Source organism: Thalassophryne amazonica, chromosome 1, assembly GCF_902500255.1.
Source record: "Thalassophryne amazonica chromosome 1, fThaAma1.1, whole genome shotgun sequence".
NCBI classification, from domain to species: Eukaryota; Metazoa; Chordata; class Actinopteri; order Batrachoidiformes; family Batrachoididae; genus Thalassophryne; species Thalassophryne amazonica.
Genome location: NC_047103.1, coordinates 133,932,488 through 133,959,558, shown reverse-complemented (window position 1 = coordinate 133,959,558; position 27,071 = coordinate 133,932,488). Strand labels below are relative to the sequence as shown.

The following is a 27,071-nucleotide window of genomic DNA, read 5'->3' as shown; positions in this document are numbered from 1 at the left end:
CTTGCATACTCTGGTCCTGGTGGGTCCCGTGTTGTGTCTGGTGGCCGCCCAAAAACCAGCTCAGCTGGGGTCCAGATTTCCCTAGCCAGCATCAGCATGGCAGGGGTGCAGTTTGTAGAGCTCTGGACAGCAGAGCGGTAGGCCATCAAGACCAGGGGAATGTGTCTGTCCCAGTCGCACTGGTGAGTGGCAGAAAGGATTGCTAGCTGCTGCTGCATCGTGCAGTTAAAACACTCCACTAAGCCATCACTCTGTGGATGTAACGGTGTGGTGCGTGTTTTCTGCACATTCAACTGGTCACACAGAGCTGTGAAAAACTTGGACTCGAAGTTCCGGGCCTGGTCACTGTGGATTATGTCAGGTGTTCCAAACTGGCTGAACATGCCCTCCAACAGGGCGTCTGCCACTGTTTCTGCTTCTTGGTCTGGCAGAGCATAAGCTTCTGGCCATTTTGTAAAGTAGTCCATCGCGCAGAGCACATACTTATTTCCGCGGTCAGACACTGGAAAGGGGCCCATGATGTCCACCGCTACCCTCTCCATGGGTTCCCCAACTGCTTGTTGCTGTAGAGGGGCCCGGGACTGATCAAAGGGTCCTTTATAGACTGCACAATCATCGCAGCGCCGACAGAAATCCTCGACATCATGGTGATGCTGACCCCAGTAAAACCCCTGGTGCAGCCGACGGAGGGTCTTAGTACTCCAAAAGTGTCCTGAGCCTGTACCCCCATGACATGCCTTCAGTACTGTCTGTCTAAGGCTTTTGGGGACCACTACCTGCCATCTCTCTTCTCTGGTGACAGGCTCCTTCCATACCCACTGGAGCACCCCATCTAGCATGCGCAACGTGCTAAACTTACTCCACAGGCCCTTAACAGTCCCTGACAGGCCCATCACCCCCTCCCAGGATGGTATGACCCCGCTCTGAACCCACTGCCGCACAGATTTCAACTCTTTATCGTCTTCCTGCTGAGAGGCCCAATCTGCAGCCCCAACAACCTCTAGAGAGCAGCATGTCTGTTCAGCAGCCGACCCCAGCAGCCGACCCCTCCCCCCTGAGTTCAATTTCCCTGGCATCCCTGCGGTCACAATAGCTATAGCCGTCCACTGCACATGGACGCCGGGACAGGGCATCAGCATTTGCGTGCTGGGCCCCTGGTCGATGCACGACACTGAAGTGAAAAGACTGCAGCTCCTCCAGCCATCTTGCAACCTGGCCTTCCGGCTCCCTGAAAGATACCAGCCACTGAAGGGCTGCATGATCAGTCCTGATTGTGAAGGGCACGCCACATAAATAATACTTGAAGTGCCGGGCAGCCAAAACAACAGCCAGAAGCTCACATCTGGTCACACAGTAGCGTCTCTCACTCTTATTGAAAACGCAGCTGAAATATGCCACCACCTGCTCCCCTTCAGGACCCACCTGCGCCAACACTGCTCCCATTCCCACATCACTGGCATCCATATCCAGAAAGAATGGCAAAGTGGGGTCCAGTGTGGTGAGAACAGGGGCATTTGTGAGAGCCTGCTTAAGGGTAGAAAATGTCTCTTGACAGTTTGGTGTCCACACGAAAGGCTGGTTGTTCTGGAGGAGACGGAAAAGGGGGGCTCTGATACAGGAAAAACCCTTCACGAATCTATGATAGTAAGAGGCCAGTCTAAGAAAACTCTTGAGCTGCTTCTGGTTATCTGGGACTGGCCAGTCCCTGATAGCCTGAATTTTCACCTGGAGCGTGCTGATGCCTTCGCTGTTCACTTTGTGGCCAAGGAACTCCACCTCCCGCTGCATAAAGTGACACTTCTCTGGGTGCAACTTCAATCCGGCAGCAGCAATCCTTCCCAGCACCAGCCTCGAAGGACCTCCCATGGACGAGGACATTGTCCAAGTACACCAAGCACTCATGTCGAGCACTCATGTCGAGGAGGAAGAGGATGCTCCGCAGGAGGAGCTACTTTCGCTGGAACAACGGGTGGTGGATTTTTTGAACAGTAAAAACATAAACATTCGTAAGGAGGACTTATCCGTTTGCCACACTTTACCCAGAAAGTCAGAGAAAATGAGACCTGCTATTGTAATGCGTTTCATCAGCAGGAACACAAAGAGCAATGTCCTAATGTATGCCAAGAATCTAAACGGCACAAATGTGTTTATAAACGAACAGCTCACAAAGAAGAATGGGGACATTGCATGGGAAGCAAGATTGCTGAGAAAACAGAGGATTATTACTGGAACATGGACAAGGAATGGAAATGTATGGATCAGAGACCAAAATGGAGCAGCCAGGATGATTAAGGACTTGAAAGAACTTGAGAAGTATAAGACTGGTATCCGATAAAGCTCTATCCATTATACACTTCAATAATCAAAGTTTAAAATCCAAATTAGGAAAAATTAAAGAGTTCTTCAGTGATTTAAAACAACATTTTAAAGTGATTGCTATAACAGAAACTTGGCTAAAGAACACTGATATTAATAAAGTACAGATTGAAGGCTACAACATGTTTAATATAAACAGGATTAGAAAAAAAGGAGGGGGTGTAGCTCTCTATGTAGATAAAAATCTAAAATGTAAAGTTGTTGAACAGAAAACTGTAACTCTGCCTGATTTCCATGACAAAAACTCTTGCAACAGTGAAATGTGCCATTCATTTCCACACTGGACGCTGTGTTGATCCGGGACGTCATCTGACTTCCACAGGAATTGCGGACGACGTGGACATATGCACTTTTTCGGCACATTGAGACAGACGTGGGGAGGAATTCCGCACGTCGCGGCGGAGCTGCATGGCGCAAAGCAATGCCGTGATGAAGCCTCACAGGACATGTTCTGGCATGTCCAGCTCATGCACAATTTCTCGGATAGTCACACGACTGACAAGCCATCGAAAGCCGTCTGAAAGCCATCTGAAAGCAGTCCTGTGAGACTAACACGGACGTGGTTTTGTGCCGCGCCATGAGCGGCACGGTGGCGCATCCCTCCGCTTCTCTTTCCATGAAAAAACTCCTGTAACAGTGGAATGTGCCGAAAAAGTCTTGATGTCCACGTCTTCTGCCATTTTTGTGGAAGTCAGACGACGTCCTGGATCAACAAAGCCTTCTCATTGGAAATGATCTGGTTGTTTCAGCAGGGTTTCAGCCTGTCGATCGGCGCTCGGAGTGCGCCGCGCTCTCAGATGCTGTGGGCGGTCTTTAAACCGGCTGGAGCACTCCTTAATCTGTGTAATCCCCATAAAATCGTCCCTGAAAGCCATCTAAATTTTCCGAATGGTGTCCACCTGGAGGTCTCTCACAGTTTCTGGAAAAATTTGATACAGCAAAGCTCCAGATCGTTCAGACATTTATTCGCAATAAAAATCCGACGAGAGGGGTGGACCACTGCTCACACAAAGCCTGCTCACAGGCGAATGACGCAACCGACAGGCGTGAAAAAACTCACGCATGCGCACGAAGGGTCAAGCTTGGCTGATGCAATCACACGTGATTCAAATCCATATGGTTTTTGCAAAAAATAAAAAGGTCGGATACTTTTCTAACAGACCTTGTATATAAAACTATACACTTATTGCTACTTACATTAACTGATGATTATAATGTGTTTGCAATCTGTACGTTTAATTGAGCAGTGTTGTCAAGTTTCAGCCTCACATGGATGACAAAATCTAAATAAGCCTTTATGTTTTATTGTGTCATCCGTGTATCATTAATATATTCATATTTCTGTGTTCATATTGATTTTACAAAATTAACACAATCAATTTTGTAAATACTGATGATTTCTGTTTTACTCTAAATAGTATTTTATCTGAGAGAAAAAAGTGTGGCTTAAGATTTACCCAACAAGGCTGTTCATGTTGCCAGACTGGGAACTGCTCGACTCAGCATCCAAAAGTTTGAAAACCCTCAGTTCCAGCCACATGGTCAGCTGGTGGTCTCTGGTGACAACAGTCACCTGCGTCAAACTGTCTGGCAGAACGCTGCCTGTGGGGCCTCACAGTTGATCCCAGATATCCTGGACGTCTCTGTGATGCAAGGACTCAGATGCTTCTCTAGCAATGTGGACACTTCTGAAACTACAAATTTTCATGTCAATTTAAATCATGTAATATCATACAAGAGAGAGAATAATACCCCACCTCTTGTCAAAAGTTTGATGGATGACATCACAGCCAATCAGAATCGACTACGTCACTAACCCCCGCCCCTAACCCCTCCCCTAATCCCACCCCATGACGTGTCACAGCCAATCAGAATCGACTGTCACTAAGCCTTGCCCCTAACCCCTCCCTAATCCCGCCCCTATGACGTGTCACAGCCAATCAGCGTGAGCCCGCCCCTAACCCCTCCCCTATGACATCACAGCCAATCAGCGTGAACCCGCCTCCGGAGTCCCGCCCATCCATAATTAGTTCACACACAGGTGTCATATCAGCCTAATTTGCATTGAATGCTAGTCTGAGCATGGATGGGCATGTCTGCCCAATTTGCATCGACTGGGGTTCACCACTTCCATGAGTCTCTGACGCTATAATATTATATAAAAATAAAGATTTATAAAATGTAATTATTTAATTCTTTAAAAATGTAATTATTTAATTAATTAAACAATTGTTTAGTCTGGGAGCCCTGTTTGATTAACCCTTTAAAAAATGGTTCTGACAGAAATGCTCATTGCGGGTGATGTGTGCGCGTGCACATGTGCGTCTCCCTTTAAAGCTGGTGCTGAGGTGGAATATCTCGCTTTTCAAACCGCGATGGCCCGACGTTTTTTAACTTCGCTCTGCACAGCCGAAACGCCGGTAAATATTACAACGGTCTCTAATGATGGGGCAGCGCCTAAGGAGGTAAAATTATACATAAATCATGTAAAACCGCCTCTACCGCTCGACCACCTGGCTGGGGTAGTGAATTTTGAGTCAGGAGCCTGTTTGGGGTATATTTTTGAAGCGTATAAAGCAACCCTGAATTTTTACGTTACCATCGATCGATCCCCACACCCCGAAAGTGACTTTGTGCACATATGACTGGAACGTTATGTCCACTGTGGTCACTGCTTATTTCAGAGGGGATGTTTTAGCGGATCCTCAGACAATCCGTGCTGAGAACAAAAAACATTTTCAGATTACATGGACCGGTAACTCCAGCTCTCTGTATAAAGTGACCTTTGAATAAGTGCAAAAACCGTCTGGATTGAATAAACATTTTAGATCCGTGTAGCACTGTTTGATCTGTGGGTGTGATGATTACAGCTCTGACCTGTCTGGAGCGAATAAACATTTTAGATCCGTGTAGCACTGTTTGATCTGTGGGTATGATGATTACAGCTCTGACCTGTCTGGAGCGAATAAACATTTTAGATCCGTGTAGCACTGTTTGATCTGTGGGTGTGATGATTACAGCTCTGACCTGTCTGGAGCGAATAAACATTTTAGATCCGTGTAGCAGTGTTTGATATGCATACAGTACCGGGAAGTGATGATTACAGCTCTGACCTTTCTGGAGCGAATAAACGTTTTAGCTCCCTGTAAGAGGGTGAGGGACAAATATAATCTTCATTTAGCCGGAAAACAGGGTCGAAGCAGTCGCTCTGAGAGATCTCCACACATCCGCGTTAAAAGGGATATTTTCAAAGTTTGGTTATACAACCCTGGCAAAGTTATGGAATCACCGGCCTCGGAGGATGGTCATTCAGTTGTTTAATTTTGTAGAAAAAAGCAGATCACAGACATGACACAAAACTAAAGTCATTTCAAATCGCAACTTTCTGGCTTTAAGAAACACTATAAGAAATCAGGAAAACAAATTGTGGCAGTCAGTAACGGTTACTTTTTTAGACAAAGCAGAGGGGAAAAAAATAATGACTCACTCAATTCTGAGAAATAAATTATGGAATCACCCTGTAAATTTTCATCCCCAAAACTAACATCTCGTTAGTCTGCATCTAAAAAGGAGTGATCACACCTTGGAGAGCTGTTGCACCAAGTGGACTGACATGAATCATGGCTCCAACACCAGAGATGTCAATTGAAACAAAGGAGAGGATTATCAAACTCTTACAAGAGGGTAAATCATCACGCAATGTTGCAAAAGATGTTGGTTGTTCACAGTCAGCTGTGTCTAAACTCTGGACCAAATACAAACAACATGGGAAGGTTGTTAAAGGCAAACATACTGGTAGACCAAGGAAGACATCAAAGCGTCAAGACAGAAAACTTAAAGCAATATGTCTCCAAAATCGAAAATGCACAACAAAACAAATGAGGAATGAATGGGAGGAAACTGGAGTCAGCGTCTGTGACCGAACTGTAAGAAACCAGCTAAAGGAAATGGGATTTACATACAGAAAAACTAAACGAAAGCCATCATTAACACCTAAACAGAAAAAAACAAGGTTACAATGGGCTAAGGAAAAGCAATCGTGGACTGTGGATGACTGGATGAAAGTCATATCCACTGATGAATCTCGAATCTGCATTGGGCAAGATGATGATGCTGGAACTTTTGTTTGGTGCCATTCCAATGAGATTTATAAAGATGACTGCCTGAAGAGAACATGTAAATTTCCACAGTCATTGATGATATGGGGCTGCATGTCAGGTAAAGGCACTGGGGAGATGGCTGTCATTACATCATCAATAAGTGCACAAGTTTACATTGATATTTTGGACACTTTTCTTATCCCATCAATTGAAAGGATGTTTGGGGATGATGAAATCATTTTTCAAGATGATAATGCATCTTGCCATAGAGCAAAAACTGTGAAAACATTCCTTGCAAAAAGACACATAGGGTCAATGTCATGGCCTGCAAATAGTCCGGATCTTAATCCAATTGAAAATCTTTGGTGGAAGTTGAAGAAAATGGTCCATGACAAGGCTCCAACCTGCAAAGCTGATCTGGCAACAGCAATCAGAGAAAGTTGGAGCCAGATTGATGAAGAGTACTGTTTGTCACTCATTAAGTCCATGCCTCAGAGACTGCAAGCTGTTATAAAAGCCAGAGATGGTGCAACAAAATACTAGTGATGTGTTGGAGCGTTCTTTTGTTTTTCATGATTCCATAATTTTTTCCTCAGAATTGAGTGATTCCATATTTTTTTCCCTCTGCTTGGTCTAAAAAAGTATCCGTTACTGACTGCCACAATTTTTTTTCTTGATTTCTTATAGTGTTTCTTAAAGCCAGAAAGTTGCCATTTTAAATAACTTTAGTTTTGTGTCATGTCTGTGATCTGCTTTTTTTCTACAAAATTAAACAACTGAATGAACATCCTCTGAGGCCGGTGATTCCATAATTTTTGCCAGGGGTTATATTTGCGGGTCTATACTCTCAAAATGTTAATAATCATCACTTCCAACTAGAAATTGAAGCTTCAAGCGTGAGCAGATTCTGCAGTGAGTAGATTTTGTAAATTGATTTTAAATTCATTTTTGCAGCCTGTTTAATAATAATTATCTTGTTTTTTGTCTTACCTAATTATTATTTATACATATATATATACATATATATATATATTGTCTAGCCTGATAATTATTTTATATGTTATTACCGATTATTTAAAAGTGAGTTGTGTAAATAAAGTCGTATATCTGCTCTGTGTTTAGAGAAATCTGCGCGGACATTACAAACCTTTTTCGGACGTGCGCCAGCCGGGGAGGTAATTATCTCAGATTATTTATTTATTTATTTATTTGTGTATGTATTTATTTTTTTAGCATTTGAGGAGCGCATATAATTCTTTCTCTCTCTTTCTTTTTCTCTGTCTTCACTTTTAGAATTCAAGCCTAAAGAAGAGGTGCCAGGTAAATTACCCTCCATTCATAAAAACTTTCTTTCTAATGAAAAGTGAACTTGTGTAATATTTTATTTTCTATCATCCCTAATAATTATTTTACTTTTTGGTACTGATTCAGCAACCCTGAACAACGTTCCTGAACAGCTTAACAGAGCCGGTAAGCAATAATATTTATTGTTTAAGTCTGTATAAGGTTGCATACCCTATACTTTAAAAATTCACGTACATGTCTGTGTTACAGAACCAGTGCAGACCACTCCTTCAGTCAAACCTTCGGGGGGGTGGAGGCAGCCGTTGACGCCCGAGGATAGATCCCTAGCTGCGTTCTTTGGAGAGTATTTGCAAAAGCGTTCTGTTGACATGACATGTAATTAAGAGATAATTTATTCATAACACGTAAAATCTGTATATTTCAGCCAGGAGACGTTGAGCAACTCCCAGAGAAGGAGGAGACCTGTTGACTGGCGCTCAAACAACCTCCAGATCCAGACCTCGTTTAGCACATTCATCACAGCTGAACTGGTATTAACTCACATACAGAGGGATACTGATTCTTCATTGTTTTTCAATATGTCAGAGGACAGTCAAGATAGGTCACCTGAAGCAGGAGTGAATCCTTATCTCACCGCCTTAATTTCAGAAATAAATAATGCTTTAAATGATACGTGTCAGCCTGGAGATCCCCTACATGATTCACCAGAGAACATCCCCGCACCGTATTAATCAGGCCGAATTCCAAAACCAAATACGTCTGACACAGTTAACAGAGGCTTTAAACCCGGGCCGTCGAAACTGGCTTGGACGGTGAAATACCAGGAGCCTCCTCACCAACCCCCCCTTCCAATCAGCACGGTTTCCTCCTCAAGGGGAGAAGACAAGAGACCGGGAACGTCATCACTTCTGCGCAGTGAATTATAATCACACCATCAGAGCAGGGATCGTGTGGGAGGAGCACCTGTCATGAGCCGGGCAGGGAGAAATCTTGTTACAACCAGAAACAGGTTTAATAATGTGGAAATCCAGCAAATGTTAAATTTCCCTGCAACAGGTGATACCCCAGACTTTGCTCAGTTTTACAGTGGTGTCATGACCACCTTTCAAAGCTCTGTTGAAAGAGCACTATCATATGCCAGGGAGGGTGACATTGTACAGGCAGAAATTAGAGGTAAAAGTCTCCACAATCAGGGGGCTCTTATCAGGACATGCGACGCCGATGGTGATTTGGCTGGGTTCCAAAATCTTCTCGAGCGCCTTGTTCAATCAAACGCGAATGTGTTATCTGACAGCTCGCTCGAATTGGTTGTTCAAGTCGTGCATAATCCCAGTGGTGGGGGTTATAAACATAAAATAACCAGCCTTCTCGATGATGAGCTGATAGTGAAAAAGGCCCAGTGTCTCAACATTGTGCGTAATGTTGATAATCAGCTATGTTTTGCAATAAATCTCATCCAATTATTAAACCGACATCTCACTACCCAGAAAGCCACCGCCAGGGCGTATGAGTTACAAAGTTCCGTTGGATTATCGACGAGCACACCCGTGTCGTTTGACCACCTTGGAAAATTTGAATTGGCTCTCGACTGCAAAATTGTGGTGTTTTTTTTTTTTTTTTTTAGAGCTGACGGGGAAAGAAAGCTATCCAAATTCCAGACAGTGCAGATTAATCACTCCCCTGAAAAAACAGCATTTCTACTTCTTTTCAAAAACCATTATTACGGTATCATGAACATGAAACAGTTCCTGGGGGTGAAATATTTCTGTGATTTTTGCTTTATCGGATATGAGTGTCAGCGGGGGCACTCCTGCTCACGGCGCTGTGGTGTATGCGAGACCCCTGACTGTGGAGACAATGATAAACACCCTATTTCCTGCGCTGATTGTAACAAGAACTGTCGGCCTGAGCTATGCTATGTCAGGCATAAAGAACCAAGGTTGCGACCTGTCGCAGGTAAATCTGTAAGCCTGTGTGATTACAGGAAAATATGTCTTAAATGCAGAAGAGAGTATTATTATGTACCCTTCTCTTAAAAAAGCAGCCCTCACATCTGTAAGCACTCGTCATGTCTGATATGCAGTGAAAAGCTTGAGGAGACAGACGAGCCCCACTTGTGCTATATGACACCAATCAAACCAGCAGAGTCTTATTCTGACAAATATGTACTTTATGACTTTGAAACATTTATGAATGATGTCGGAGAACACGTCCCGTTTTATGTCAGCACCCAGACAATGACTGGCTGCATCTGGAAAGCATGGGGGACTGACTGCGTTGCTGAAATTTTCAAACATTTTAGAGCAAAGAAATTCAAGGATCACATCTTCATAGCGCATAATTCTAAAGGATTCGACGGTTATCTCTTTCTGCAATATTTAATCAGTCAGGGTATCACTCCTGAACTGATTATGTCAGGGAGTAAACTTCAGCAAATGTCCGATCGGGCATTCAGGCAGAAGTACATTGATTCGCTGTCATTTTTAACCATGCGCCTCGCTCAAATGCCAAAAGCTATGGGTATCGAAGTGGAAGCGGGTATGCGGAAAGGTTACTTTCCGCAACTGTTCAACTCAGCAAAAAATTTGGATTATATCGGCCCATATCCTGATCCCGCTGTGTATGGCGTGGCGAAAATGTCTGAGACAGAAAAACGGGAATTTGATGCGTGGTACAAAACCAAACAGAACTCAGTTTTCGATTTTAAAGCGGAGGCAATGATGTACTGCGATAATGACACTAGAATTCTCGCAGCAGCATGCACTAAATTTATGAAGGAATTTGTCAGCGAAACATGCGTGGACCCTTTCAGCTGCACTAGAAAGTTGAATGAAAAGTTGAAAGTTTTTAAAACAAACTTTCTTCCACCTAATACATTGGCCTTACCGTCAGCCGACAATTACTGCCAACAGTATAAAAGAGTTTCAAATGGTTCGATTCAATGGTTAGAATGGGAAATGGAGAACTAAAATATTATATTCGCTCACGCACTGAACCAGGGTGAGAAAAAGCTGGGGGCGTATACCGTTGATGGTTATGCAGAGGTTAACGGGGTGAAAAATGTCTGGGAATTCCTTGGTTGCTTTTATCACGGTTGTCCAACCTGTTTTCTGGCCCATGAAAAAAATCCTCCTCTGAACACCACATTCGGTCAGCTGTACGCAGTGTGTCAGATGAAATTAGCAGCTTTGCGGGTGATGGAGGGTGTCAGTCTTACCATTATCTGGGAGCACGAATGGAATAACATAAAAAAAAAATAATCAGACAGTCCGACAATTTCTCCAGCAGTACCGAGCCCTGAAACCCCTCGGACCAACAGACTCTTTGTACGGGGGACGGACAGCCCCTGCGCATCTGCGGTACACGTCAGGTCAGGGTGAACAGATTCATTATGTTGATGTAACGTCGTTTTACCCTTAAGGTAAGTTAAGGTGTTGGGCTTGAGTCCAGAAGATCATGGGTTCAAATCCCCGCCTGACTGGAAAATCACTCAGGGCCCTTGGGCAAGGCCTTTAATCCCCTATTGCTCCCGGTGTGTAGTGAGCGCCTTGTATGGCAGCACCCTGACATCGGGGTGAATGTGAGGCATAATTGTAAAGCGCTTTGAGCGTCTGATGCAGATGGAAAAGCGCTATATAAATGCAGTCCATTTACCATTTTATTTTAAATTATTATTGGAGAACTGTGATCATGTAATGAAAGATGTGCTGGAAAATATTGTATCGATTTACACCTCATTCCAACCCATGTACTCTGAACTGAGGGCGAAGAATAAAAACAACTGTGCAAGGTCTGCCTGATTCTTTCGAAGACAAAAGCCTTTTTCCTTCTGGTCAGTCTCACCTGATAATATTGGACGATCTCATTTTTCAGGCAGCTGATGACCCCGGAGTTGTGAGAGTATTTACACAGTACAGACACCATAGGAATATGTCGATAATTTTAATAACTCAGAATGTGTTTCATCAGGGGAATACAGCAAAACAATCAGTCTCAACACAAACTATATGGTGCTCTTTAAAATCCCACGTGATAAGCTGCAGATGAATAATTTAGCTCAACAAATGTTCACCTCCAAAAAAAACAATATTTTTTGGACAGCTTAGAAGATGCAACTGTTGTGTGTTGGGGGGTTTGGCTGGACAGTTTGGTGTTGTTTTCTTTTCTTTGCTCTCCAGGTGGTATGCAAACTGGTTTTTTGTCTGTGGAGAAGGTGCTGGCAGAAGAGTCCTTCACCCTCATCAGCATTATTAGCAGCACCTGTGGATGATGCTCACGTGCAAATGAGATGGCGTTCTGCATTTAAGCCATGAGTGATTCGAGCAGAATTGCCGGGAACTCGACCTTGTGACATTCGTTTGTGAGACGCTGAGGACCGCGCCAGGGTTTGACACATCGTGCCTGTGAAGGAGGACGGGTGAGGGACACATGCTGTCAGCACACATCAGAGGTGATGATTGTCTGAATAAGTGTTAACAGTAATTTGGTATTTTGTTACGCAGTATATTTGAACACTGATGAGAATTGTGCAGTTTGCTTCTCACTGCTGTGGCGTACGGAATGATGATCCTCCACCAGTTGTGAGAAGCTGCTCATTTACATAAAGCTTAAATTCAGACCTGAATGTGTTGCTGATAGCGTGTGCCTCTGAAGGATATTTGTTGTAGCTCTGTTGACGTACCTCACCTTTTCCATCCTTCACAGAGTCAGTTTGTCGTATCCACCTGGGGGGTGTTCGGCGGTGAGTCTGGGTCCAGAAGCGTCGAGCTTTGATCCATTTGGGCGCTGGAGAGCATGCCGTCCTTCACCTCGCCAGACAACCGCACATTTATGTTGTACACAAAGTATTGCACAAGAGGGAAATAAATTTCTTTTGTTTTTGGAACCGCTTTCTGGTTATTTAGCGCTGGGTTCAGTCAGATGCTGGTCCGCTCCTCAACCCGCGTCTGCACATAACAGCAACCAGCGAACCATACGGATATTTATTCCTGGACTGTACACAAAACTGCCCAGATCGGTTTAGATTGAGAACAGGGTTGTTCAAAATCAGTGGCCGGCTGTTTATATTGCAAAATCCAGCAGGAGACCATGAGCTCACTTTTAAAAAGGAACGCCAACATTCTTAAAACTCTTATCAAAGGCAGCCTACATCAGCGTCAAGGCATTTTGAGAACGGCGGCTCCCGACCTTCTGCGTGCCTTATCTGAGATTGCTCTGAATATTTTAAAGGGTAATATCGTCCTGAACAGGAGACAATTCAGCACCCTGAAAAGAAGGAGAAAAGCTTTACGGCTTTTGGCGGCTAAAAAGACCAGCTTAAAGAGTAAATGCAGGAGTCTAATACAGACTGGAGGATTCCTGTTGCCACTACTGGCTGCTGCACTGCCGATTATTACTCAACTCATACGAGGATAAATTACATCAAAATCGACTCAGAAGATGTTTCTGTTAACGCCCCAGCAATTTGAACAGATGACCTCAAATACGCAACGGTTGAATCCTGGTGGTACAGACATCAGACAGTCCGCTGAAAATGATTTGGATTTTAAAATGAGGGCAGTTATAGCCAAGGATGGACAGAGTCCTTATGAGAAAATTAAAAAATACGAGGCTCTCCTGCAGCGTTATTTAATGCTTATCAGGCAGGGGGAGAATGAAAAGCGGGCACGTGTTTCACCCTCTGAAAAGGAGTCCGTTATTACACCGAAAGAGGAGGAGTTCACGGGTACCACGAGGGAGGTGATAGAGAACCTGCTCTCGAGAGACCGTAAGAACGCAGAGTATATTATGAGGAAGATTTCCGCAGATAATGCTACTTGGACCGCATCGGGTGAATTTATTTATAACGGGCAGGCAGTTAAGGGTTCCCATGCAATCGATCTCATGAAATATCTCAGCTCTTCCTTCAAAAAATCCAACCCTCCAACAGGCTGAGGCCATTTTCTTACTGTTTTGAATGAATATAATATTCCTGTGACCTGCATTTCAAACCCTGCAGCCCGCAAAGAACTGCAGAAATTAAAAAAAGCCAAAGTATATCGCCGGATGAGTCACCGCTTGCAAGCAAATCCCCCAGCAAGAAGAAAAAAAAAAGATGAAGCCGATCATTTGGGAAGAATTTCCCACATAAACACTGCTTTTTGAGGCTAACCGGATCAGCAACATGGTCAGAGATACCCAGGCATCAGAGCCGGTGACACTTCCAGCATGAAAGAAGATCACAGAGTTTTCAAATAAAAGAAGCAGACCTTGTTATTGTACAAATCATTTATTTAATGTATAATTTGCTGTTATGCAGCATGTTTATCACCACAATAAAAATCTTTACAAAAGTAACAGTCTACAGCAATTTCATTCAGTGTAAATTGTAACAGGTTTTAAACGCATGAAAACAACATGAACACTACACAAGCTCTTACAGCCTGTTCTGGTACATTGCTGATATTCCTTCACAAATTCAAAAACCATATTGTCGTTCTTAACAGTGTTGCGGGTGTATAAAGACAGTACATCTTTGAAGGACAGCCCGCAGGCTCTTTTAGATAAATAAAAGACACAGTGCTGCCCGCACACATCTGACATTTCATGTTGTAGCTGTCTATTATGATAGAAAATCTTTGTAATCCCACGTTGATTTTCCAAATACTGTAGGATACCTTTGGGGTACAGGTTGAAGTCCGGGCTAAATCCGAAGGAATCAAAAAAACGTAGCTCCACCATCTTTTTCAACAGTGATCGCCAGCCAGTGTTCACCCGGTAAATGCCTCGGGTGTTTATTTACTATGAAAAAAGCAGGTGGTTTCGCTTTGATGCGATCTAATTCATCACAGACCTACACTCCTCCGAAAATGTTTCCTGCTAAATGCCTCATCACGGCCTCCAACTCGAGGGTGTTCATGATTCAGTAAAAATCAACCAACACTTGCCGTTTGGAGTTAATTTCCAGAATGGAGTCGTAGCACAGACCACTAGCATTATCGTATGCAGGGTCGCCACTCTGAAACGCATTTCCGGCCTTAGACTGCCAGTAGAAACCAGTGACAATGCCCCTGTATCCTCCTCCGGACTCAGGTTAAAGGCGTACAAGGCGTATCCCAGTGGGAAATCGTCACGAGTTATACAGAGAGGAAGATCCTTCAAATGTCTCCCTGTGGCTGTGTACAAATTATAAAACTCTCTGACAGAGATCCCGTTGTTAAATTGTGGTTGGAAGGGTTTAGAAGGCACCTGTCTCCCATTTTTGCTTAGAGCCACATATTCCACATCGTAGTTTCGGAAGTTAAACGAGGATAAATCCCTTTTTCCGCTGAAAGCATTGTGGTTCACCATACCCAGGACGGCGTATTTCGGCTTGACCCCCAGAAACAGATTTTCCTGATTGCAAATTCTGGAATTGTGAGGGATAACACAGGTTTTCACATTAATCCGTGATAACAGATACAGGGCGTTCTTCTTCAATAATGCCACATTGTGGCCGAGACGAACTATTGGGGAGACTGAGACTTTTTTAACAAAAAGAGATGCTCCCAGGATGTTTAACTTACAAGTGCTGTTATCAGCACACATCAGGCTGAAAGCGTCACCTGCGCGAATCAGCTTAACTCTAAGGTCAACATTATTTAACAATGACCTCTCACAGAAAAAGATGTCTGCGTGTAACGGACCAAGCAGCTGGATTTCTCTCGACCGAGCAGTGAGGTGCGCTCTGCTCACTAGACCAGCGTTGGGCCCATCATCAGCCGTCACGATTGAATCCATCACGCCTGCCGTGTCTTTGAAAAAAGGCCTGCTGTGAACTGAGATTTGAGTGATTCAGCTGAGAAGTTCAGTAATGTTTCAATCATAGCCCTGTAAGGATGTGTGCCGCTGGACTACGAAATTAACCTGTCACCCAGAGTGACATCTACCTGTGAAAAAATTGTGTTCAGGGGGTAATTATTAGCCCCACGCTGGCATCAGCAGCCAGATTACTCCCGTCAACATTTGTAATTTTCACCAGGAGATGAATCGGCGTGTTATTTAAATCCAGGTATCTTTCTCCATCTCCGGGGATAAAAAATTCGATCAGCCCGGTGTCAGTCAGTGCCGATATCTGAGTTATTTCCACATACTGACTGTCCTCTATCGAGAGCTGTGTCGTTGGGACGGTAAACAGGTCTAGCTCACTCATGGCACACTCGGGTGAATTATATTGTAACAGGCTCATCCTTAAGAAAAAATATCACAAGACGGTCTTCTCTTCTTGGCGTTCCGGCGGACTGTCTCACATTTGTGCGAGATTCTTCGTTTTTTACCCCTGCCTATGCGTTCCCGGGAGGGCGTTTCCTGGGGCATCGCGAGAGTACCATGATCCCAGATCCTTCCTGCACGCCGGCTTCCTGAGGACGGGACACCCTTTTAACCACACGGCTCGCCACATCGGACGCAATATTTTTGGCGGTGTTTTTCAGGTGAGGTTTGGTAAGCGCGTATCCTTGTTTAAATAAAGGCGTGACGAAATTGAATAATTTTGAAAATATGTTACCCAAACCTTTCCCGTACATAACAGGGATGCCTGAAAAACCGTGACCGACCTGATTTTCATAATAAGGAACGAATCTATAAATATCAGGTTGCATTGTTTTTAACCCGTCGGTTTAAAGTGTAACGTGACAATCACTTTCCCGTATGTGAATTTAACGGGCTCGTCTTGATCTGTATGAATCTCAACATGTATCTTTTCAATATGTCTTTTAGAAACTGGAATATAATAAGCAGGGTTGAATCTTTGCGCGATAATTTCTCCAAACTTCCCTTGGATCTCGAAACAGCCGAGCAGAGGAGCAAAACTGTCACCCACCGTCTGAACCTGAACAACGTCTGTGTAACAGAAAAAATGATATAACCCGCCTTTTATGTCAAGGAAACGCGGGGAGGTCACGGCCCCAGGCCTGCATCTCAACCACTTATCAGGCTGTAACCCCAGCATGTACGCCGTTGGGGTTTCAAAATGTACGTGGCAGGTACGGTCTCCTTCCCACACAAAATCTTTTTGAATATTGTCATATTTTAAAGAGATCTTGGGATCTATATTCTTCAAATGAGAGTTTATCTGTGTTGCAATAAGGTCAAAGTTGTCATAATATCCTGCCTCAAAAGAAGTTGAGTGAATGGATATTTTGTTCTTGGACGGAGGACCTGTAATTTTTTTCACCTGAAACGTACAGCAATGCTTTTCCGGAATATTTAACCAAGTGTGAGGATAAGAAATCTCTGTCAGCGCCATAACCCACTCTCCCTCTAAATCCAGGTGTCAAGCCAAGTCCACCTGGTAGCAAGAAATCGTGTTATCCAGGAATACTTTTAGGCTGGCGTTTGAAGGCAGAGTCACATAAAATCCTTGTCTCAGGTCCCGATCCATTTTTCATATGTCGGTTGAAGATAAATGTCGTCACATTTATATGGCCATCACTTGGTCTGCAGGAACCCAGGAATTAAATTTTTCAGGCCAGTTCTTCCATCTGACAAATACAAATTTCTTCCCCTTGGTAAAACGTTCACCAATCATTTCTTGAACCTGATACGGTTTGTCTTTTGATATTTTAACCTTCTGCAAATCTGGTTCATGAAATGAACCTTAAATGATCTTGCCGTCATAGTCCGTTAATTTATACACAGGTGGGAAATGTGGAATACATTCTGACACTGTGAACATTTCATCTGTAAAACTCTGTTGATTTTTTTTTATCAAAAACTCCCCTGAGCTTGGAGATCCTGACTATATCACCAACCTTATATTTAAACTTCATAGGCCTTATGCATAGGGGAAAAGTCCCATACAAATTTTGAAACACTTGATCGACATTTTGAGCATTAACCTCATTCGGACTCATCTTAATGCTTTTATGATAAGACGCATCATAGGCTTTAAGCAGATCCTGCAGCACGTCGATGTAATGACGTGTATTGTTTGCAGTGAAAAACCTCCACATCTTGGTTTTTAGTGTCCAATTAAAGCGTTCAACAACTGAGGCCTTCAGATCACTGGCAGTTGAAAAATGTTTTATGCTGTTTTTTTTTTTCATGAGGGCTGAAAAAACCATGTTGAAAAATTCTTTCCCAGCATCAGTCTGCAACTTCTGTGGGACTCTTGTAAAATGGTGGCGAAAGCGTTTGAGACCTCACGACCTGTTTTTGTTTTGAGAAGCCTGGCTTATGCTTTTTTTGAAAATATGTCTATGACTGTTAAGAGATACTTATAGTCGTCGTTATGAGCTGATAAAGCTTGCATATCGCAGCGATCAGCCTGGAATTGTTTCATAGGGGCTGTAACAAACACCCTATTTCTGATAAAATTCATCCTTGCGGGTTTATGTAAAGTGTAAGCATCTTCCCCGGACAAGAAATACTCCACATCTTTCCTGGAGGGTTTAACCCCGGATTCGGCTTTGATAGCCTTCTGTAAACGTTCCACACTGCCGAAGCTTCCAGGATTTGAAGGGTCATAATACACATTTCTCATCAATCTTTCTTCAGCCATCATGTAAGCGATCAAGTACGTGAATGACAAAAAACAGGCAATATATATATATATATATATGAGGTCTGTCAATAAAGTAACGGTCCTTCTTATTTTTTCAAAAACTATATGGATTTCATTCATATGTTTTTACGTCAGACATGCTTGAACCCTCGTGCGCATGCATGAGTTTTTCCACGCCTGTCGGTGACGTCATTCGCCTGTGAGCAAGCCTTGGGAAGGAGTGGTCCCGCCCCCTCGTCGGATTTTCATTGTCTGGAAATGGCGGAATGAAAAGGACTTTTTTTCCATCAGAATTTTTTCAGAAGCTGTTAGAGACTGGCACCTGGAAACCATTCGAAAAATTTATCTGGCTTTTGGTGAAAATTTTACGGGCTTCACAGAGACTGAGGTCTGTTACTACAGCTTTAAGGACCCCTTTAAGGACGCTCGGCGCACCGTGCTCCGAGCTGCGACGACGCGGCACAAGCCACCGGACCATTTCTAAACGGATGGCTCTGTGGATACGAGACCGTCGTGTGCTCTTTCTCTGGTTATCACAAGAGCTGGACATCAGCCATTTTCCGGCAGATTCACTTTGGAAGCGAGACAAAGGAACACCTCCGTTTCGGCGTGTCAGAGGACAAGTTTGGACATGTCTATCTCGGCTTTCAATGCTTACCAGTCCAGTAAGTATCAGTGAAATTGTGGAGAGCTGGACATGTCCAAACTTGTCCTCTGACACGCCGAAACGGAGGTGTTCCTTTGTCTCGCTTCCAAAGCGAATCGGTCTTTACGCGCGAAGCCTCCGTGCGGCTTTCCATGACAAAATCTCTTGTTAAAAGTGAAATCTGCTGGAAAATGGCTGATGTCCAGCTCTTGTGATAACCAGAGAAAGAGCACACGACAGTCTCGTATCCACAGAGCCATCCGTTTAAAAATGGTCCGGTGGCTTGTGCCGCGTCGTCGCAGCTTGGAGCGCGGTGCGCAGAGCGTCCTTAAAGCTGTAGTAACAGACCTTATTCTCTGTGAAGCCCGTAAAATTTTCACCGAAAGCCAGATACATTTTTCGAATGGTTTCCAGCTGCCAGTATCTAACAGCTTCTGAAAAAATTCTGATGGAAAAAAAGTCCTTTTCATTCCGCCATTTCCAGACAATGAAAATCCGACGAGGGGGCGGGACCACTCCTTCCCAAGGTGTGCTCACAGGCGAATGACGTCACCGACAGGCGTGGAAAAACTCACGCATGCGCATGTTCAAGCATGTCTGACGTAAAAACATATGAATGAAAGCCATATAGTTTTTGAAAAAAATAAAAAGGACCGTTACTTTATTGACAGACCTTGTATGTATGTATGTATGTATATATATATATATATATATATATATATATATATAATTTTATTACAAACACATGCAAGTCAAAAAACAGAGAAATTATTGTTTTACACATTTTTATCATTCATTTAAAAAAAAAACAGAAAAAGAAGTTACTATTTAATCATCTGCAGGGTTCGGTGTAAAACATCCCGCCATTATTCAGACAAATCGCTGTATTAAGTTTCTGTAGGACGGTCAGGACTGGAGGATCTCTCCAGGAGTTGTTGTCTTACACTGTGACAAAGGACGTCCATGATAAATGTGTACAGTGTAAAGAAGTGGTAGGGATTAAATCGAGGAAAATTGTCAGTAACCATAACGGAAATCCTGCGTAAGACAATGTAGGCAGAGTTATCCGCTATTTGCGAAACGGTTCTTAGCACGTTTTCCTCCCAAAACTCTGGAGCGGCCTGATTTTTAACAGAGTCCAGCACCCTTTCCAATACAGAAGACATTGTAATATAGTTCAGCCTACGTGTGACAGCCTGATTCAAAAGATGCGACAGTTCACGAATGACATAACGATCCTTTACACCTCGACACAGATTAATCAGATAATTTCCCATGATAAATTGGACGTTGACAAATATATATATATATATATATAAAGCAAAAAGCTCTGCAGGTGATGATCAGATCAGGCCGTGCCAGACATCCTCCATTTCACGAATGTGAGTGGGATTTTCATGCTCCAAACAGCTGGATATCTGGTTCAGCACTCCACCAAAATTATCACAGTGTTTCAGCTCGTTCAAGATGTTTTCAGCCACACCCTGGACTCTCGCCGGTGAGGGAAATATGTAATGGCTCGCCAGCAATTTGAGCACTGCAGGAATAAACCGCTCCGTCCAGAGGCTTTTTATCACACGATAGAAATTGATTGGGTAAAAGAATTCAGATACCTCTTCCAGGCGTTCGTGCTGCGTCTGACTCGGATGCTCGACCTGACAGCCGTAACAGAGTTCCTTTCTACAATTCGCAATCACTCCTGCCAGCAGATGGATGATGGCCAGTTTCGTTGTTTTCAAAAATTTGTTGGAGAGAAGTCCGTCCGGCTGGCCACCTATGACTGGTGTGACGCACGTCTCGCCACACAGCGCTTCTTGTATCAGGTGGGGTGGGAGGGATGTTTCACCCCAGACCTCCGCCGGAGCTGTAGGTTGACCCCCTACGTAAACACTTGGGGGTGATCCTGGTCCGTCGTCTAAAATTACAGATGGTGACCAAGGGTACACCCCTTGGGCTTCTTCGCCCCACATCACCGATGCTTCAACTGAGGAAAGCTCGCGGTAACCAGGCCAGGATTCTGGCGGTGAGGTGAAGAGGTCCTGCGAGCAGCCTTCTTCCTCGTAGCCGGTGTAATGACTCACACGATCGACGTCCTCCTCTGGTGGGGGTGAAGCTGGAGGAATGTGAGCTGATGTGAAAGCTTGAGTCATGATGTCGGTTGTCGAATGGTAGCACATCGTGGCCCGCTGATGAATATATATATATATATATATATATATATGTATTCGGGCGGGGTGGGAGTGGCCAGATTGCCCTTAACAAAATAAAGGGGTCAGGTTTCTTCCGACTCCGATAATGTCTTTATATTCCAGCCACTGCCTAAAAACCCCGCTGATTCTGTCCCCATATGCTGAAAACATTTTTTTCCCACGTTGGTACCTGGGCTTCTACGACGGCCCGCTGATTACCGTGGATGCGTTCCAAGGTCATCCTGGCCGTAGTGGGTATCCCAGCAGGATATCTATCGAAGGTCACTTTATACAGAGAGCTGGCATAACCGGTCCATGTAATCTGAAAATGTTTTTTGTTCTCAGCACGGATTGTCTGAGGATCCGCTAAAACATCCCCTCTCAAATAAGCAGCGACCACGGTGGACATAACGCTTCAGTCATATGTGCACAAAGTCACTTTCGGGGTGTGGAGCTCAATTGAGGGTAACATGGAAAAACTCAGGGTTGCTTTATACGCTTCGAAAATATACCCCAGACAGGCTCCTGACTCAAAATTCACTACCCCGGCCCTTACGCGTAGCCAGTGGTGGGCCTGGATGGGCCTGGGCCCACCCACTTGTCAGCCAGGCCCGCCCCATCCAATGTGAAGGCTGAGTCGACACTCGACAGTCACCTGTTGTTGCCTCATTGTATTCCTATGATATGGTATTGCATTAGCACTGAGCAACAATTAATAAATTTTGTCAAAAAAAATCTGGTTCATCTTCTGTGATTTTTATTAATTCATTTTCAGAGTACAGTGGTCCCTCGCTATAAGCGGTTCACCTTTCACGGCCTCGCAGTTTTGCAGATTTTTTTAGTGCAATTTTGTATGCTTCTTTTTTTAACAGCGCATTGTGTTCTGCGTCCTTATCAGGCGGGCCAGTCGCGGCACCGGTCGGCATCACCGCAATTGCTCTCACTGCCTCCGATGCGCTTTCTGCGGGCTTGGTAAATGCAGCAGCGGGCCAATCACACCGCCCTCCTGTCTGCTGTGCGGAATTGCGCCAAATCTGGCAACAGGTCCAGAGACTATGCTCGCTGTTTTGATGCGGATGTTGACCGCAGCCGCAGAGCTCCGTAGCCACCAAGAGAGGACTTGGATTTTTTTGCGGGTCCCGCATCCGTACCTCCAGAGGCAGTGAGCGAAGGGAGAGCATGCGCATTGTGTTCTGCGTGTGTCTGTTTATAATCTTCTCCCACAGAAGAAAAAAGAGTGTGTTTACACAAGAGAGAAAAGTGAGAAAATCTTAATGCCTGTTTGAGAAAAGTGTATAAAATGTGTAGTGAGGGGTTTTACAGCCTTAAAACGTCTATAATAATTGTAAAAAATAGCGCTGACTACTTCGTGGATTTCGCTTATCGCGGGTTATTTTTAGAACATAACGCCGGCAATAAACGAGGGACCACATTTTTTCCTCAAATAAATAGTCTTCTGCGGGCCCTCATCACAATGCCAATAACAACATGCACTGTCGAACGGCTGTTTTCTACTGTTAATCGGATAAAAATGTCCACCAGAACATCCATGTTAACTCACAGACCGAATCACTCTCCGTGCTTTCCCTTGAAAGAGAACTGACCGAAACGTTGGACTATGATGACGTGATAAGAGAGTTCAACAAAAAACCCCGTCGTCTCCTGCTGTAGCATTAAAAGGATTCATCAAATGTAAGTGTGAGACCATTAATTACTTTTTTCTTCTAAATAGGCCTAATTGTTAATATTATATTGCAACTGCCACGAATCATGTTGGTGTCCATTCTGATGGTTTTTAATTTGGCCGTTGAGCCATAGTTTCCATTGTTTGTTGTGTGGGCCGCTGAAGAGGAGGTACTGCTGGCCCACCACCACCAGAGGGCGCCCTGCTTGGAGTGCGGGCTCCAAGCACGAGAGGGCGCCAGACCCAGAGGAAGTGACAGCTGTCACTCATCCTCTGCACCAGCTGTCACTCGTTTATCATCACCACCATAAAAGCCGGACTGCAACTCCACCTCCCCGCCGAGAAATCGACTACCAGTACCAAGGTAATTTCTCTGCTGACTAATACGTTGTCTAACATTGTTCTGTGTGCAGTCGCATTCCTGTGAAGACCCAGAAGAGGGACAAACAGGAGCTGCACGAGTGTGTGTGATTTGGAGGTGGAGGTGCTCCCTCCTAACGGTGTCTGGACTGTAAATTACTGAGTGTGCGGACTCACACTCACACATCATATTTCTGCTTTCTGCCAGCAGTACCAGGGTCGACAGTCGAAGACAGAGGCCACCTGGGGACTCGGGACTTGGCGGCTCCGGTGTTCTTCAGACCGTTGGTGGTGGAAGCCGTGTGGGACGCGGCTTCTCTCTCGTCGGGCGTCTTCTATCTTCGAGCCTGCCCACACATCACCTGGTGTTTATTGACTGTGACAATTACGACACGTTTCGTTGTGTATTATCACAACATTAAATTGTTACCTTTTGGCTTACTCATTGTCCGTTCATTTGCGCCCCCTGTTGTGGGTCCGTGCTACGACACCTTCCCAACATTGTTTATCAATTTCATAATTTGGCTGCTGAGCCAACCTGTTTTCATGTTGCGGATATATTTAGAATTTTTATTTTAAAGGACTTTTGAAACAATACCTTATTTAAATACACTCAACAAAAATATAAACGCAACACTTTTGGTTTTGCTCCCATTTTGTATGAGATGAACTCAAAGATCTAAAACTTTTTCCACATACACAATATCACCATTTCCCTCAAATATTGTTCACAAACCAGTCTAAATCTGTGATAGTGAGCACTTCTCCTTTGCTGAGATAATCCATCCCACCTCACAGGTGTGCCATATCAAGATGCTGATTAGACACCATGATTAGTGCACAAGTGTGCCTTAGACTGTCCACAATAAAAGGCCAATCTGAAAGGTGCAGTTTTGTTTTATTGGGGGGGGGGGGGGGGGGAATACCAGTCAGTATCTGGTGTGACCACCATTTGCCTCATGCAGTGCAACACATCTCCTTAGCATAGAGTTGATCAGGTTGTCAACTGTGGCCTGTGGAAGGTTGGTCCACTCCTCTTCAATGGCTGTGCGAAGTTGCTGGATATTGGCAGGAACTGGTACACGCTGTCGTATACGCCAGTCCAGAGCATCCCAAACATGCTCAATGGGTGACATGTCCGGTGAGTATGCCGGCCATGCAAGAACTGGGACATTTTCAGCTTCCAAGAATTGTGTACAGATCCTTGCAACATGGGGCCGTGCATTATCCTGCTGCAACATGAGGTGATGTTCTTGGATGTATGGCACAACAATGGGCCTCAGGATCTCGTCACGGTATCTCTGTGCATTCAAAATGCCATCAATAAAATGCACCTGTGTTCTTCGTCCATAACAGACGCCTGCCCATACCATAACCCCACCGCCACCATGGGCCACTCAATCCACAACATTGACATCAGAAAACCGCTCACCCACACGACGCAACACACACTGTCTGCCATCTGCCCTGAACAGTGTGAACCGCGATTCATCCGTGAAGAGAACACCTCTCCAACGTGCCAAACGCCAGCGAATGTGAGCATTTGCCCACTCAAGTCAGTTACGACGACGAACTGGAGTCAGGTCGAGACCCCGATGAGGACGACCCGATGAGGCTGGTTGGATGTACTGCCAAATTCTCTGAAACGCCTTTGGAGACGGCTTATGGTAGAGAAATGAACATTCAATACACGAGCAACAGTTCTGGTTGACATTCCTGCTGTCAGCATGCCAGCTGCACACTCCCTCAAATCTTGCGACATCTGTGGCCTTGTGCTGTGTGATAAAACTGCACCTTTCAGAGTGGCCTTTTATTGTGGGCAGTCTAAGGCACCCCTGTGCACTAATCATGGTGTCTAATCAGCATCTTGATATGGCACACCTGTGAGGTGGGATGGATTATCTCAGCAAAGGAGAAGTGCTCACTATCACAGATTTAGACTGGTTTGTGAACAATATTTGAGGGAAATGGTGATATTGTGTATGTGGAAAAAGTTTTAGATCTTTGAGTTCATCTCGTACAAAATGGGAGCAAAACCAAAAGTGTTGCGTTTATATTTTTGTTGAGTGTACCTATTGACGTTTTGGGTTTAGACAGAGCCAAGCAGGCTACCAGACTTGCACTGAATGTGTGTGTGTGTGTGTGTGTGCGCGTGGCGCTGCACTGCAGCTTGCATTATCCATGAAGAGTACTTGTGTCTGACGTGTTGCGTCTGTGTGCTCACTTTGCCAGTGCTGTAGGCTAAGTGATAACATTGCTTGCAATGTCCAAACAAGGCACACTTTTTCAAATGGTGTATAATAATATCTACACCTTACCTACAACCCCAAAGGTTGGGCCCATCTGATTTTTTCTGGGACCACCCATTTTATGATTTCTGCCTACGTCCCTGCCCCAGCCAGGTGGTCGAGCAGTAGAGGAAGTTTTACACGATTTATGTATAATTTTACCTTCTTAGGCGCTGCCCCATCGTTAGAGACCGTTGTAATATTTACCGGAGTTTCGGCTGTGCAGCGCAAAGTTAAAAAACGTCGGCCATCGCGGTTTGAAAAGCGAGATATTCCACCTCAGCACCAGCTTTAAAGGGAGACGTGCGCGCGCACACATCACCCGCAGTGAGCGTTTCTGTCAGAACCGTTTTTTAAAGGGTTAATCCCACTGGGCTCCCAGACTAAACAATTGTTTAATGAATTAAATTACATTTTATAAAGAATTAAATAATTACATTTTATAAATCTTTATTTTATATATAATATTACAGCGTCAGAGACTCATGGAAGGGGTGAACCCCAGTCGATGCAAATTGGGCAGACATGCCCATCCATGCTCAGACTAGCATTCAATGCAAATTAGGCTGATATGACACCTGTGTGTGAACTAATTATGGATGGGACTCCGGAGGCGGGCTCACGCTGATTGGCTGTGATGTCATAGGGTCGGGATTAGGGGCGGGCTCACGCTGATTGGCTATGACATGTCATAGGGGCGGGATTAGGGAGGAGTTAGGGGCGGGGCTTAGTGAAGTAGTCGATTCTGATTGACTGTGACACGTCATGGGGTGGGATTAGGGGAGGGGTTAGGGGCGGAGCTTAATGACAGTCAATTCTGATTGGCTGTGACGTCATCCATCAAACTTTTGACAAGGGGTGGGGTATTATTCTCTCATACAAAACTGCTGGGCTTGCTGGCGATTTTTTCCCCAGTTTTGGCAGCTTGATAGAAACTGAAGGCACGTGTCAGGTCTTTCATGATGCCTCTCATATTTTCTTTGATTTGTGTGGACTGAAATAAATGTTGCATATTTAATTGTATTGACGGTGTGATACCTCAGTGATATCAAAATAAGTTTTGTTGTTCAGCAAAAGAGGGTCGTTCTTCTGGTACAATATCAGGATCGTCAAGATTGATGCCAGCCCATATTTCCTTGAAATCATGGGAAAAAATTGAAATTGCTGCAGTGACGCCGGCAACCTTCTGATATCGCACACATCTCTGCATGTTGCTGTTGGACTGACTAAAATCCCCACTGCCGAAAGTGCGTTTGTGCATAGACGAGGTCTGGTAGAAAAGTATCCGACATTTTTATTTTTTGCAAAAACCATATGGATTTGAATCATGTGTGATTGCATTAGCCAAGCTTGAACCTTCGTGCGCATGCGAGAGTTTTTTTCACGCCTGTCGGTTGCGTCATTCGCCTGTGATCAGGCTTTGAGTGAGCAGTGGTCCACCCCTCTCGTCGGATTTTTATTGCGAATAAATGTCTGAACGCTTTGGAGCTTTGCTGCATCAAATTTTTCCAGAAACTGTGAGAGACCTGCAGGTGGACGCCATTCGGAAAATTCAGATGGCTTTCAGGGACGATTTTATGGGGATTACACAGATTATGGCG

At 44.4% G+C, this 27,071-nt stretch overlaps 1 long non-coding RNA gene across 1 annotated transcript; it reads right to left on the bottom strand.

Moving 5' to 3' along the window:
• Positions 1–3,816: 3,816 nt before the first annotated feature.
• On the bottom strand, positions 3,817–23,099 carry LOC117520434. The gene is made up of 3 exons (XR_004563648.1): positions 23,089–23,099; positions 4,890–4,893; positions 3,817–3,949 (listed from the first exon to the last, which is right to left on the bottom strand). It is a non-coding gene; the product is annotated as an uncharacterized LOC117520434 (long non-coding RNA).
• Positions 23,100–27,071: the final 3,972 nt, after the last annotated feature.